Below are 14732 nucleotides of genomic sequence, written 5' to 3'. Positions count from 1 at the left end.
ATAAAATTGGGATCACAGTATATTATTATCCTGCAACATATTTTCTAAACCTGGCAAAATAGCATGGATTGAGTTCTAAGTTGCTACTGGCAATCTACCTTATTCTTTTCAACAGCTGGACAGTGTTTCATAGTATAAATGTACTATAATTTACCTAACTATATCCTACTGATGAATTTTAAGTTGTTTTAATTTTTTTACTACTAAAGAAGTGCTTCAATGAATACCTTTATACATACATCTTAGTTCACTTGTGAAAGATAGTCTTTCAGAATTGAAATTCCTAGGTCAAAACATGTGCAATTTCACAGATACTCTCAAATTATCCTTCAAAAATACTGCCAACTTACAGGGTTTGAGAGCATCCATCCATGCATATTCTCATCAACAAAGATATATTATAAACTCTTGCAACTTTTGCCCATCTGGTCAATAAAAGAAAAAAGTCATGGATGTGAGAGCGATCTGGCTGAGACATCTGTCGCCCCGTTGATCGCCAGGGTCGATTCCGCTGATCTGACTGGTTGGGCAGGTGTTGCCTTCCTCCCTCACCACACCATGTGCGTCTCTCCTGAAGCTGTGGGCTTGGTTGAGGAAGACGAAATTCCTGGATAGGGGCGGATCATTCTTCGGTCTGGGGTACAGGAGTAGCTGCACCCCTCTCCTAGGTCCTCCAAACAAGCTCTCAAGGTCCATTTGTAGAAGAATGCAGGGGAGCTAAGCTTCCAAGGCTCCAGACGTATCCAAATGGGGTGCTGCATGTAGCAGTCAGCCTTTGTTTAAAAAAAAAAAAGCCATTATTTGTAGATTATATGATCACTTACCTGGAAAAACAACAAAATTAACTAAGTAAAGCTTGGGGTTTTTAAAATAAATTTTTTTACAGTTTTATTTATTTAAGTAATCACTACACCTAACATGGGACTGGAATGCACAACCCCCGAGTTGCTCTTCCAACTGAGCCAGTCAGGTGTCCCTTAACGAAGTAAAGTTTAAACTGGAGAGCTGGGTGTGTGTGAAGGAAAACACTCTCACACCCGGAGGGTGTATACATTGTACTCTGAAAGGAATTTTTCACTATAAGGCAAAAACAGTAAAAACACACATCACTTCTGATTGAACAATCAATATCTAGGATTTCTTGCCAAGGAAAATAAGGAAAGATGCAAAGATTTAGCTGCAATAATTTTTACTGAAGCATGGTTTATAGCTATGAAAAATTGAAAACAACCTAAATGTCTGACAAGGGACTAGTTAAATAAATGATGGTTCATTCATACAGTCGTACGCAATGCATCCGTTAGTAGTTATATTGCAGATTAAAGTTCGTCGACAATTTCATATTTTTATATTAGACTACTCAATGAATATCACAAAACAGCATAGCAATATGATACCAATATAAATATATATGGATACTTCTAAATTACCCATCAAATTAATTTTGGTCAAATTTAGTCTGTCTAAAGGTAAATTGTTTGTGAAGTCTAAGCCGAATCCAATCAATCCAAATGTGAGCTTAGCACCTGACATCTCAGTTAAGTTACCAGGAGTGGAAGCAAATATAAAACTCAGAGAGAATCCTGACATAAAAATAGACACCCGTTCTGGGACCTTACAATGAGACTTCTTAATGAAATGAAGGGCTATTTGAATAACGTCTCTGTTTGTTTACAAAGATCACAAGCTCTGCCAGGGTATCTCAGTATTGTTCGAAGTGCCCCTGGGACTCTGGGAACCCCGGGAACCCCATATTGTGCCTGACATTTAGATGCTTGTCCACTGGTTGGAAGAGTGCAAACAAGATGCTTTCAGCCAAACTTTGCAATGTCCCCCGCAGAAAGGAGGGCCAGTGTTTGCTCTGTGACAGTCCACTGTTTTCCCAAACCATGAATCAGCCCCATTGTCCCACACGCTTCTTTGCATCATTTATTTTGTTCATCAAAGTTAATGGCAAAGGCAGTCCCATGGCAAAAACACTGAGACTCTGGGCAAAGAGGAGAACATGAGGCCACAGAATTTAATTCTGCTTGTAAAGAAAGAGTCAGGGTTTCACAGAGGCTGCTTAGAAAAATGGCTGGAAATGTGTCAGAAGGCTAATTTCACAGAGAGCATCTAATTTACAAAATAATACTTGGCAATTGATCAGCATTTTTCATCCCAAGGTAAAGGGGTCTCCAAATGTAAATGCAGAAACATTTTCTGGGCACTACGTCACGTCAGACTTCTCTTTCCTTCCTCCGCTGGCTTCCCTCCCACCCTGCTTTTTTTCTTGCTCCTCCTCCCTGCTCCTTCCCAGTTGGAAACAAATGATAGTTCAACCTGGATAATACTCTCCATTGTCACATTGTACAAGCTGATGTTCCCTCAGTTGGCCCAAACCTTTCATGCAATTTATTTGAGAATACAAGGGGAGAAAATTTTGTCTCCCAGCTACAGCACCCATTGCCCCAAAAGTCAGCTCTATTTTTAAATCCCCCATAAACCAGCTCAAGGTCATGTCTTTCTACTCCATAACTCAATTTACCTCTATTGTACTAGTTAGGACTCTTTGGTTATAAGTAGCTTAAGAAAAAAGGGTCAACTTTTAAAGGATGGAGAGGCGCTTTCACAGCACCAAAGGGCAGGGGTGCAGGGAGGCCATTGAAATGGTCTGAAACCAGAAAGAGTAAAGCCATCTTGAGTCCCTACTTCTCCCTCCCTACTTCATTCTTTTTCTCTCTCTGTATCTGTTTTTCTCTCTCCGTATCTGCTTTTATTTCTCCTCTGGTTCACCTGATAGCAGAGTATGGCTGCTGCGCCTCTCCCAGTTCATAGGTTAAAATTCCAGCCAGCTGCAGACTGCGGATTTGTTTCTCAGTTCAATCCTAAATTCCCCAAAGAAACAATCTAATCGTCACCCTGAGTGATGCGTCCACCTCCGGTACAAACAGTCATGGCCAAGGAGGCAGAGTCGGGCGGTGGCAAACTGGCTCCCGGAGCCTATGCCAGTGACGCGACATGTGACTGTGCTTCCCAAAGAAAGGGGGGTGCCTAGCGGGCTGAAGAAATGACCAAAACCATAAGCCAAATCAGTTTGTTCCTTTGATATTTGGACTATTTGGTAACTGATTTTTTTTTTCTTGCTGAAGCTCAGTAATATTCTAAAGAAAAGATTTCTGGTTGCATTTTTATAGAAAAAGTTTGCATGACTACGGCCAGGTCACATAGCAGGGTTGAGATATGTGGCCCTTCTTACGGGGAATCCAAATGACCGTCCTTACACCAAACCTCTCAGCCTTTCCAGTTTTCACGGGCTGACAAACTCAAAACTAAGCAGTGAGCATTGACTTTGGCTTCCAGTGCTCCTGAGCATGGGGCAGATCTATGGGGATACCTTAGATCTTGGGAGAGCAGGTCAGTGGTTACGGATTGTCAATAATGTATTGAACATAGCACCAAAACTTTGTCACCCTCGCCAAGCACTCAGCTCCTCTGGGTCTCTTCACTGTAAATAGGAAGAACCGTATTTTTATTCCTACCTCATAGGGTTGATTGTGGGACAAAATGAGATTATATAATCAGAAGTGCTTCATGAACTATAAAGAGTAGTACAAGAGTATCCCCTGAATACCCCCAAACCTCACCAGACTTTGGTACAAGTGAGTAAAAGAGCTTTTATATACAGTATAATATGGCAGTTAAGAATAGGTTGGTTTCGCGGCGCCTGGGTGGCACAGTCGTTAAGCGTCTGCCTTCGGCTGAGGGCGTGATCCCGGCGTTATGGGATCGAGCCCCACGTCAGGCTCCTCCACTGGGAGCCTGCTTCTTCCTCTCCCACTCCCCCTGCCTGTGTTGCCTCTCTCGCTGGCTGTCTGTCAAATAAATAAATAAAATCTTAAAAATAAAATTAAAAATAAAAAGAATAGGTTGGTTTCAACAAATGGTGCTGAAACAATTAGACATCAATATGCCAAAAAAAAAAAAAAGAACCTTGATGTATATCTTGTACCATATAAAAAATGAACTTGAAATGAATCATAGACAGGAGCCCCTTTGTGGCTCAGTCGGTTAAGCATCTGCCTTCAGCTCAGGGATCCCACTCACTCCCTGAGCCTTCAGCTCAGGATCAAGTCCCACATCGGACTCCCTGCTCAGCGGGGAGTCCGCTTCTCCCTCTGCCTCTGCGGCTCCCCCTCGCTCGTGCTCACTCACACAGTCTCTTTCACAAAATAAACGAATAAAATCTTAAAAAAAAAAAAAGGAAAACGAAAAAACAAGATACAGAATGGAAGAAAATATTTACAAAACACACATCTGATGAAAGGTATGTATCCAGAATATATAAAGAACTCCATTACTCAATAATATGGAAACAATCCGAGTCAAAAATGGGCAAAAATTTGAATGGACACTTCACCAAGTAAGATGGTAACTAAGCATATAGAAAAAATTTCAACATCATTAGCCTTTAGGGATATGAGAAATGAAAGCTAGAATGTAATGTCATATCGCATACCTATTAGAAGGGCTAAAATAAAAATAAACAAGTGGACAGTAACAAATGTTATAGAGGGTACCGACAACATGCTGGTGGGAATGCCAGACTGCTAGTTCCTCGCAGAACAGATAGGCCATGTAAAGTGGTTAAGCACCCCTTACCATATAGCACAGAAATCCTCCTCTGAGGTATTTATTTGGAGATATTGAAGCACATGTTTGCACAGAGAACTGTACGCAAATGTCTATAGCACCCAACATTGCCAAAACCTGAAAACAAACCAAATGTCCATCTATCGGTGAATGAATAAATACGTGTGCTGTATCCATATGACGGAATACTATTCACCTATTAAAAGGAGCAAATTATTGATACACTGACATAGATGAATCTCCAATAAACTGTGCTGAATGAAAGAAGCCAGGCTCCAGTGATTCTATTTGTATGACATTCTGGAAAAGTCAAAAGTATAGGGTTAGAAATCAGATCAGTAGTTGCCAGGTGTGAGTTTGGGATGAACTACAAAGGGGTCTTTTTGGGGTAATGGAACTGTTCTATATCTTTTTTTTTTAAGATTTTATTTATTTATTTGAGAGAGAGAGATAGAGCAAGCAAGCACCAGTGGGGGAAGGGAGAGGGAGAAGCAGACTCCCTGCTGAGCAACGAGCCAGATGGGGGACTTGATCCCAGGACCCCGGGATCATGACCTAAGCCGAAGGCAGACACTTAACTGACTGAGATACCCAGGCACTTCAGAGCTGTTCTATATCTTGATTGTAGTAGCAGTTACACGATCCATGTGTTGGAAAAAACTCATAACACTGTATGCCTAAAAATTGAATTTTGCTGAATGTAAATTATTCCTTAATAAGCCTGACTTTTAGAAAAGAACAAGTGTGGCAGTTTCTCAAAAAGTTAAACATAGGGTGCTTGGGTGGCTCAAATGTTTAAGCAACTGACTCTTGGCTTCAGCTTGAATCATGATCTCAGGTTCATGGGATCAAGCCTTGCATGGGGCTCTGAACTCATCAGGAGTCTGCTTCTTTCCCTCTGCCCCTCCCCATTGCTCACATGCTCTCTCTCTCTCTGATAAAAATGAATAAATCTTAAAAAAAAAAGTTAGACATAGAATTAGCATATAGTCTAGGAGCTCCACCTGTAGGTATATACCCAAAAGAAATGAAAGCAGCGACTTAGACATAGCAACATTACTCACAGTAGTCAAAATGTGGAAACAACCCAAACGTCCATCAAAAGATGAACGGATCAACAAAATGTGGCATATTCATACAACGGCATATCACTCAGCCATAAAAAGGAAGGAAATTCTGACACAGGCTACAACGTGGATGAGCCCTGAAAACATGCTGAGTGAAGTTAGCTACACACAAAAGGACAACTATTTTAAGACTCCTCTTATATGAGGAATCTAGAATGGGCAAATTGATAGAGACAGGAAGTAGAATAGAGGTCACCAGGGGCCAAGGGAGAGAGGAATGGGGAGTTATCGTTTAATAGGTACATGGTTTCTGTTTGGAGTGAGAAAAGGTTCTGGAAATGCACAGTGTGATAGTTACACAACACTGTGAATGTACTTAATGCCACTGAATTGTCCACTTAAAAATGGTCTAAATGGTAAATTTCATTTTATCTGTATTTTACCACAACTTTTTTTCTTTTTGAGAGAGAGAGAGAGAGAGCACATCGGGGAAGGGCAGAGGGAGAGAGAGAATCTTAAGCAGGCTCCATGCCCAGTGTGGGGCCCAACACACAGCTCTATCTCATGACCCTGGGATCATGACCTGAGCTGAAATCAAGATTTGGACGCTTAACTGACCGAGCCACTCAGGCGCCCCTATTTTACCCTGACTTCTAAGAAAGAATGCAGGTGGAGCTGGGTTTGAATTCTAGCTTTGCCATGTACCCGCTGTGCAATTCCTTGGATAAGTTATGCAGACCCACTCGGATATGTTAGAGTAACCACGTTGTGCTACAGTTAAAGCAACAAGACAAAAGACCAAAATCTTGGTAGCACAACAAAGATTTATCTGGTATTTACAGTGTGTATCTGATACGCAGTATGGGTGGTGGGGGGTGGGGGGCTCTGCTCCAAAATACTCTCAAAGTACCAGGTTGATGGAGGCTCTACCACCTTGTACAGTAACCCCTTCCGGACACCGCCCTTCAGGGCACCCTGCAAGGAAGGAGAAGAGCTGGAGAATCATGCACAGGCTTAACTTTGCCAGCACTCCTGCCCCACCCAACCGCAAGGGGCTGGGAAATGTGGAAGAGCAGGCAGAACTTGGGATGAACAGCTCTGTCTCTGCCACACTTCTCGGGGCTTCAGTCTCTTCATCTATAAAATAAGCATAGAAATTTTAAAAATCGAGGTATAATTGACATATAACATTATATTAGTTTCAGGTGTACAGCAACATAATGATTCAATATTTGTATAACCACAGGAAACTTCTAATCTCAGGTTGTCGTGAGAATAAACTGATATGATATATCAGCACTTAGTACACGTAGTGAACATTCATTAAGATGTTATGTTTAAAAAAACTAAAAATAGAACTACCGGGGTGCCTGGGTGGCTCAGTCGGTTAAGCGTCTGACTCTTGATCTCAGCTCAAGTCTTAATCTCAGGGTCATGATTTCAGGCCCCATGTTGGGCTCACACTGGGCATGGACCCTACTTAAAAAAAAGAAAAAAAAATAGAACTATCATACAATCCAGTAATCCTTCTCCTGGGTATATATCTAAAGGAGATGAAAACAGGTTATCAGGTTATCAAAAAGATATCTGCACACCCATGTTCATTGCAGCATTATTCTCAATAGCCAAGATTTGCAAACAACTTGAGTGTCCATCTATAGATGAGTGGGTAAAGATGTGGTGTGTATATATACAATGACATACTATTGAGCCGTGGGTAAAAAGGAAGTTCTGCTAAGCTAGCAACAACACGGGGAGAGCTTAAGAACATTATGCCAGGGACTCCTGGATGGCTCAGTTAGTTAAGCTTCTGCGTTCGGCACAGGTCATGATCCCGGAATACCGGGATCAGGATCCTGAGTCAGGCTCCTTGCTCAGCGGGGAGCCTGCTTCTCCCTCTGCCTGCCCCTCGCCCTGCTTCTGCCCGCACGCGCATTTTCTCTCTCTCTCTCTCTGACAAATAAATAAGTAAATAAATAATCTTTAAAAAAAAGAACATTATACCAAGTGAGATAGGAAAGACAAGTACTGCATTATATCCTTTGCTTGTGAAATGTAAACAACAAAAACCCTCAAAAAAACAAAAACAAAAAACCCAGAATAGAATGGTGATTACCAAAGACTCGCAGTAACGGAAAGGGAGAGATGTTTTTTAAGAGTACACACTTGCAACTAGTAGATAAATAAATCCCAGAGATCTAATATACATAAAATACACAAAACTGTATTATTAATGCTAACTTTGGTAAGAGCCTAGATCTTAATGTCCCCACCACTAGAGGAAATGATAATTACACACAATAGAGGTGTTAGCTGGTAATGGCAATCATTGCATTATAACTGTATGAAAATCAGTATGTTGTAAACCTTAAACTTACACAATGTTATAGGTCAATTATATCTCAATTTAAAAAATGTTATGCTCCATCCAGCTCCAAAATTTTATCCTGGGGCTCAAGAGCAAGGTGTGGAATTACAGGATTGGCTTTAAAGTGTCTGCTATTGGCCTCCACATGTATGTAGGCAACCGTTTGCTTCTCTCACCAGTGTCGTGCATTAGTCAGAGCTCTTTGGGTTTTAAGAAAAAGAAGCCTGCTGGAAATAGACAGCTCAAGGAAAATGAAGGTTAGTGTAAGGATAAAGAAATCAGAGAAAAGCAAAAACGAACTAGGAGCCTCATGGAGGGCTGGAGCTCATCATTCTGGAACCAACGATCCTCTTAAACTCTCTGTCCTGGTTTATCTGCCTTAGCTTTTTTCTAGCTCCCTCCCACTTGTCTTTAGAGGGTCTTATTTCTCCCTGACTCCAGTTTGCGCATGCTTGAAAACTTGCTGCCCCATCCTTGATTCTTCACGGCATTTCTGTTCAGTCGGCTATTTCGGACTGACTGCTTCCCTCTGTGTTATTTCCTGAGAGAGGACAATGTTAGGGCAAACTCATCTTTCCCAGCTTGACCATGAAAACCACAAAGAGCTAACCTGGTGGTGGATCGGCTCCCCTTAGATAAGCTGTCTCTTGGCAAACCAACTTTGGTCCTTCCCATTTCCCGGTTCTATCGGGTGGCTTGCTGATCAAAGGCTGCGGGTGGGAGAGAGTTATCTGTAAGTAGGAGGTGAATGGGACAGGCATCCAAAAATATGCTTAGTAAAAAGTGAATATTATCAGGGCGCCTGGGTGGCTCATTGGATTGGGTGTCCAGCTGTTTATTGTGGCTGGGGTTATGATCTCCGGGTCATGGGATGCAGCCCGGTGTTGGGCTCTGCACACAGCAGGGAGACTACTTGAGACTCTTCCCCTCTGTCGCAGCGGCACCCCGCCACCCTCCCTGTCTGGGCACGCAGGTGAACTCTGTCTCAGATGGATAATTTTTTTTTTTAAAAAGAGAATATTATCATAAAAATCTATCATGCTAATTTGGTACATGAGAAATGGTATTCCATTTTAATTTGCATTCTTTATTAGGGAAGTTGAACATTTTCCCCCCTCTATTGATTTGTAATCTCTTGTTTATTTGTTAATGCTCTTGGTGCATTTTCTACTGCTGTTTCTACCTTTTCGTTGTTTATTTTTTAAAATTTTTTAAAAGATTCTATTTATTTATTTTGACAGAGAGAGAGGCAGCGAGAGAGGGAACCCAAGCAGGGGGAGTAGAAGAGGAAGAAGCAGGCTTCCCGCTGAGCAGGGAGCCGGATGCAGGGCTCGATCCCAGAACGCTGAGATCATGACCCGAGCCAAAGGCAGATGCTTAACGACTGAGCACCCAGGCACCCCTACCTTTCCGTTGTTTAAAAAAAAATTTTAAGGACTTATTTATCTTAGAGAGAGAAAGACAGCATGTGTATGGGCAGGCAGGGGAAAGGGCAGAGGGAGAGGGAGACGGAAAGACTCTCAAGCAGACACCCTGCTGAGGGCAGAGAGTGCTGGGGTGGGGTTCGATTTCAGGACGCTGAGATCACGACCTGAGCGGACATCAAGAGCTGGAGGTTTAACCAGCTGAGCCGCCCAGGTGTCCCTTTCCCTTTTCCTTATTGATTAGTGAAAGGCTATTAACCATTCGTCTATTGCATCTATTGCAAATATTTCCCCCAGTTTGTCATTGGTATATTAACTTTTTATGTGGTGGAAGTTGGCATAAAGAAGTTTTTATGTTTTGGGTTTTGCTTTTGTTTTTTGTAAAGAACTGTTATCTTTTCCTTCATGCTTTCTACCCTTAGGTTCTTATTTAAGAAAGCCTTGGGGGGGGGGGCTGGGTGGTTCAGTCGTTAAGCGTCTGCCTTCGGCCCAGGGTGTGATCCCGGCGTTCTGGGATCGAGCCCCACATCAGGCTCCTCCGCTGGGAGCCTGCTTCTTCCTCTCCCACTCCCCCTGCTTGTGTTCCCTCTCTCGCTGGCTGTCTCTCTCTCTTTGTCAGATAGATAAATAAAATCTTAAAAAAAAAAAAGAAAGAAAGAAAAAGAAAGAAAGTCTTCCTGGGGCGCCTGGATGGTGCAGTCAGTTGAGCATCTGACTCTTGGTTTCGGCTCAGGTCGTGATCTCAGGGTCGGGAGATCGAGCCCCAAGACAGGCTCCGCGCATAGGTCAGAGTCTGTTTAAAACTCTTCCTCTCCGTCTGCCCCTCCCCCTGCACTCTTTCTCTCTCTACCTCTCTCTCTAAAATAAATAAATCTTTTTTAAAAAGTCTTCCTTTGGGGCGCCTGGGTGGCTCAGTCGTTAAGCGTCTGCCTTCGGCTCAGGGTGTGATCCCAACATTCTGGGATCAAGCCCCGCATCGGCTCCCTGCTCTGCCGGGAGCCTGGTTCTTCCTCTCCCACTCCCCCTGCTTGTGTTCCCTCTCTCACTGGCTGTCTCTCTCTCTGTCACATAAATAAATAAAATCTAAAAAAAAGAAAAAAAAAGTCTTCTTGCTCCCTAAGATTATAATAATGCTCATTTATTTTCTTTCTGGAACACTTATGGTTTCATTTTGTACATTACTCTGCATGTGGTAGAAATAATAATAGCTAACATTTATGAGGCACATTTGTGTGATAAACACCATTTTTTTAAATTTTATTTTTTTATTAGTGTATTTTGAGAGAGAGGGAGAGAAAGCATGTGCAAGCAGGGTGGGGTGGACAGAGGCAGGGGGAGAGAGAGAGAGAATCCCAAGCAGACTCCCTGTTGAGCACAGAGCCTGACATAGGGCTCAACCCCACCACCCTGAGATCATGACCTGAGCTGAAATTAAGAGTCTGATGCTGAACTGACTGAGCCACACAGGCGCCCAGGAAGACTTTCTTTCTTTTTTTTTTTAATTTAATTTAATTTAATTTAATTTAATTTAATTTAATTTAATTTAATTTTTTTAGAGACAGAGTATTTTTTAACACCCATTATCTTTTTTAAAAAATATTTTATTTATTTATTTGAGAGAGATAGAGAGAGTGAGAGAGTGAGAGAGCACGCACGAATAGGGGGCAGGGGCAGGGAAAGAGAGGGAGAAGCAGGCTCCCTGCTGAGCAGGAAGCCCAATGCAGGATTTGATCCCAAGACCCTGGGTTCATGACCTGAGCCAAACGCAGGTGCTTTTTTTTTTTTTTTTAAGATTTTATTTATTTATTTGACAGAGAGAGAGACAGCCAGCGAGAGAGGGAACACAAGCAGGGGGAGTGGGAGAGGAAGAAGCAGGCTCCCAGCGGAGGAGCCTGATATGGGGCTCGATCCCAGCACCCTGGGATCACGCCCTGAGCCGAAGGCAGACGCTTAACGACTGCGCCACCCAGGCGCCCCCATTCCCTTTTTTAATCCTCACGAGCACGTAGTCACATTTATTACCTTGTTTTTAGATATGGGAGAAATGAAGCTTAGGGAGGTTAAGTATCTTGTCTGCAATTACACAGCTAAACAGTGGCAAACCTGGCATTCAGACCCTAAGTCCATCTACTTACTAAGGTCTTAATTATTGCTCTACATATTTTCTAACTTCCCCCCGAAATCATCAGTCCATTTTTCAAAAATATTTTGTTGTAAAATTCAGCATTTCCCTCACTGATGGGAATGCCACTCTTACCATCAAGCAGTTTTTGCTAAGTTCTTGGGTTCATTTTTTCCCTTTATTTTCTGTTTTATTGATTCTTCTGTCTGTTCCGGTTCCAGTAACGTACTGTTACAGTGACTGCTGCATTATTTATACATTCTCCTATCTGGTGGGCCAAGTCATCACTAGAAGCTCTTCTTTTTCAAAGTTTTCTGATCTTTTCTTCACTGTTTATTCTTCCAGAAAAATTTTAGAATTATGTGGGTAAGTCCCCAAGAAATTCCACTGAGATTTTTGCTGAAAATATTGGGGGCTAGGGATGTCTTGCACGCTGACAGTAGAGTTCATCAGATTCCTTAATTCATAGCGAGCACGGTCTGTGTAAGGCCCTGCGCAGATTTTAGCCCTCCCTGTTCTTGGTCTACGTTCTCCGACCCCTCCCACACAAACACCCACAGTTCTGTGTTCGAAATGCACCTTGGGTGTGTATGTGTTCTTGTAAAATAACACTGCTGTTTTGTGCAGATGTTTTTAAGTTACATAATAGTAACAGTCTAAGGATCTTTCTGTTTTATTTCTTCGCTCAATGCTGTTTTTATGACCTGTTCATGCTGCTCACAGTTGCCCTGCTGAGGAGCCCAGGATGCCCCCAAGTATTTCATGAGTGACAGACACCTCGGATGTCCCCAACTCCTCATTTTCACAACAGAACGGCAGCGAATATCCTTGTACATGGTTTCTCATGGACCTGAGAACTCTCTGGAGTTTATACCCTGGGTTGGGGCTGCTGGTTGATGAGTCTGCATCCTTGACATCCTCATTTCTGGCAGATTTCCTTCCAGAACATCTGTACCGGCTTGCATTCCCACAATGACACAAGAGGATGTTCATTTCTCCCCATCAGTTACTGTTTTCTAACTCTCTAATTTTGGCCCCTGAAAGGTATAAGATGACATCTCATTGTTTTAGTTTGCATTTTATTGATTACCAGGGAGTTTGAACGTCTCTTCTTACTCTTGTGAATCATTTGCATTTCCCCAGCTGTGAGTTACCTATTTACAGCCTTTGCCCATTTTTCTAGTGGGTTTCCTGTCTTTTTTTGTGTTCTTTTATCTGTCACATATAGATGCTCAATTCCCTGGGTAGTAGGTGATAGGAATCATATTTATTTCTCCAAATAGTGAGACAATTTTCCTGACTACATCTACTGAATAATTCATCCTTCCCATACTGACCTGTGGTGTCAGCTTCATCTTCTGTCAAGTTCCTATAGCTATATGGGCCTTTTTCTGAGCTCTCGACTCTGTTCTTTTGGTTGACCTTTCTATTCCTGTAGCATCATCATTCTGGTTTTAGGACTATGGCTTCATATTATATCGTAAAATCTGATTGAGCCAGGCCCCTCTTGTTGCTCTTTGTTTCCAAAATTAATTTAGGTATTCTAGCAAGAGTAAGTTTGTTCATTTTCTCAAAAAATTCTGATGGCCTTTTGGTGTGATTGGAATTGCATTGAGTTTATAGATAAATTTTGGGAGAATTAACTTTTTAAAGTAGTAAATGTCCATAAAATTCAAAGTAAAATAAAAGTATAAGGTTTATAATAAAGTTGAGCTGCCCTTCACTCTATCCCTCCCTGACCCTGAGTCCCTTTCCCCAGAAGCCACCCCTTGTACCCTTAGCTCTTTCTTTTGGTATGTCTCTCTATATCTCCAAACAAAATATTTACACTGTCATTTTTATGTGTTCTTATTTTAGATATTAGCTATTAACCCCTTAATATAGAAATAACATTTTACTCTATTTTATAGCCGACATAGAATACTGATACACAGTCACATACACATCTTCCATCTTCCCAATTTAGCTTTATTACCATTTTAAAAAATGGACACTCGGGGGGTGATGGGGTGGTGCAGTTGGTTAAGCATCCAACTCTTGGTTTCAGCTCGGATCATGATCTCAGGGTCATGAGATGAGCCCCGTGTCCAGCTCCACTCTCAGCACAGTCTGCTTGAGATTCTCTCCCTCCCCCGTCCCTCCCCCTCCACATGTGCATGTGCTCTCTCTCATAAATAAATAAATAAATAAATAAATAAATAAATAAATAAATAAATAAAATCTTTCTTAAAAATGGACTCTCTGTGCTTATCTTGTTAGAATCATGTAATGTTATTCACAGCTGAGCCATGTAGTATGCTATGTGCTTTCTTTGACAACTTTCTGTTTTTCCTGGCATTAAAAATGACATTGCATTGTTTTTCTAGGTACCCATCTCATACTTCCAAGTCTGCAAAATACCTCTAAAACTGCTCTCAATCTAGTCAAACACGGTTGTCTTGGTAACGCTGCCTCTGAAGCTTTCCATCCTTCTGCTCCAACATAAATCAGTTACTCCTAAGACCTGCTGAAGCACTATTATCCCAAATTTCCTCACATGTCCTCCCTTGGTCCCTAATGTATGCTGGAGCTCCAATTTCATGGACCTTTAATGTCTTCACTGTGGTAGAAATTGTACTCCTGGAGCTTACTGAGAAATTTATTTGCTTGGGAGACCAGACATGTTCAAATATGTATTTACTATCCTTTTAAATTTGAATTATGGTTTGACTAGACTTTTAGGTTGGAAATAAATTTTTCCTCTGAATTTGAAGGCATTTCTCCACTGTCTACTAGCTGCCAGTATATATTTATAAGTTTTCATTTTGTGCTTATATAGATTTTATTTATTTATTTAAAATATAATTGATATGTAACATGTTTCAGGTGTACAGCATAATGATTTGATGTTTGTATATTAGCTGCCAATGTTTATTTTTTTAAAGATTTTATTTATTCATTTGAAAGAGAGAGAATGAGAGGGAGAGAGCACGAGAGGGGGGAGGGTCGGAGGGAGAAGCAGACTCCTCATCAAGCAGGGAGCCTGATGTGGGACTCGATCCAGAGACTCCAGAATCACGACCTGAGCCGAAGACAGTCGCTTAACCAACTGAGCCACCTGGGTGCCCCACTGACAATAT

At 41.8% G+C, this 14732-nt stretch overlaps 1 long non-coding RNA gene across 1 annotated transcript in view; it reads right to left on the bottom strand.

Annotated features, from left to right (window-relative positions):
• Positions 1-350: 350 nt before the first annotated feature.
• LOC130544700 (uncharacterized) overlaps positions 351-14732 on the bottom strand; it is a 34798-nt gene continuing 20416 nt past the window's right edge. Inside the window, exon 2 of the long non-coding RNA XR_008961187.1 lies at positions 351-773. This is a non-coding gene — a long non-coding RNA (uncharacterized LOC130544700). The remainder of the gene's footprint in view (positions 774-14732) is intronic.

The sequence above is a fragment of the Ursus arctos genome, unplaced genomic scaffold (assembly GCF_023065955.2).
Source record: "Ursus arctos isolate Adak ecotype North America unplaced genomic scaffold, UrsArc2.0 scaffold_24, whole genome shotgun sequence".
In the NCBI taxonomy this organism is placed as follows: domain Eukaryota; kingdom Metazoa; phylum Chordata; class Mammalia; order Carnivora; family Ursidae; genus Ursus; species Ursus arctos.
This window is presented reverse-complemented; position numbering and strand designations above follow the sequence as displayed.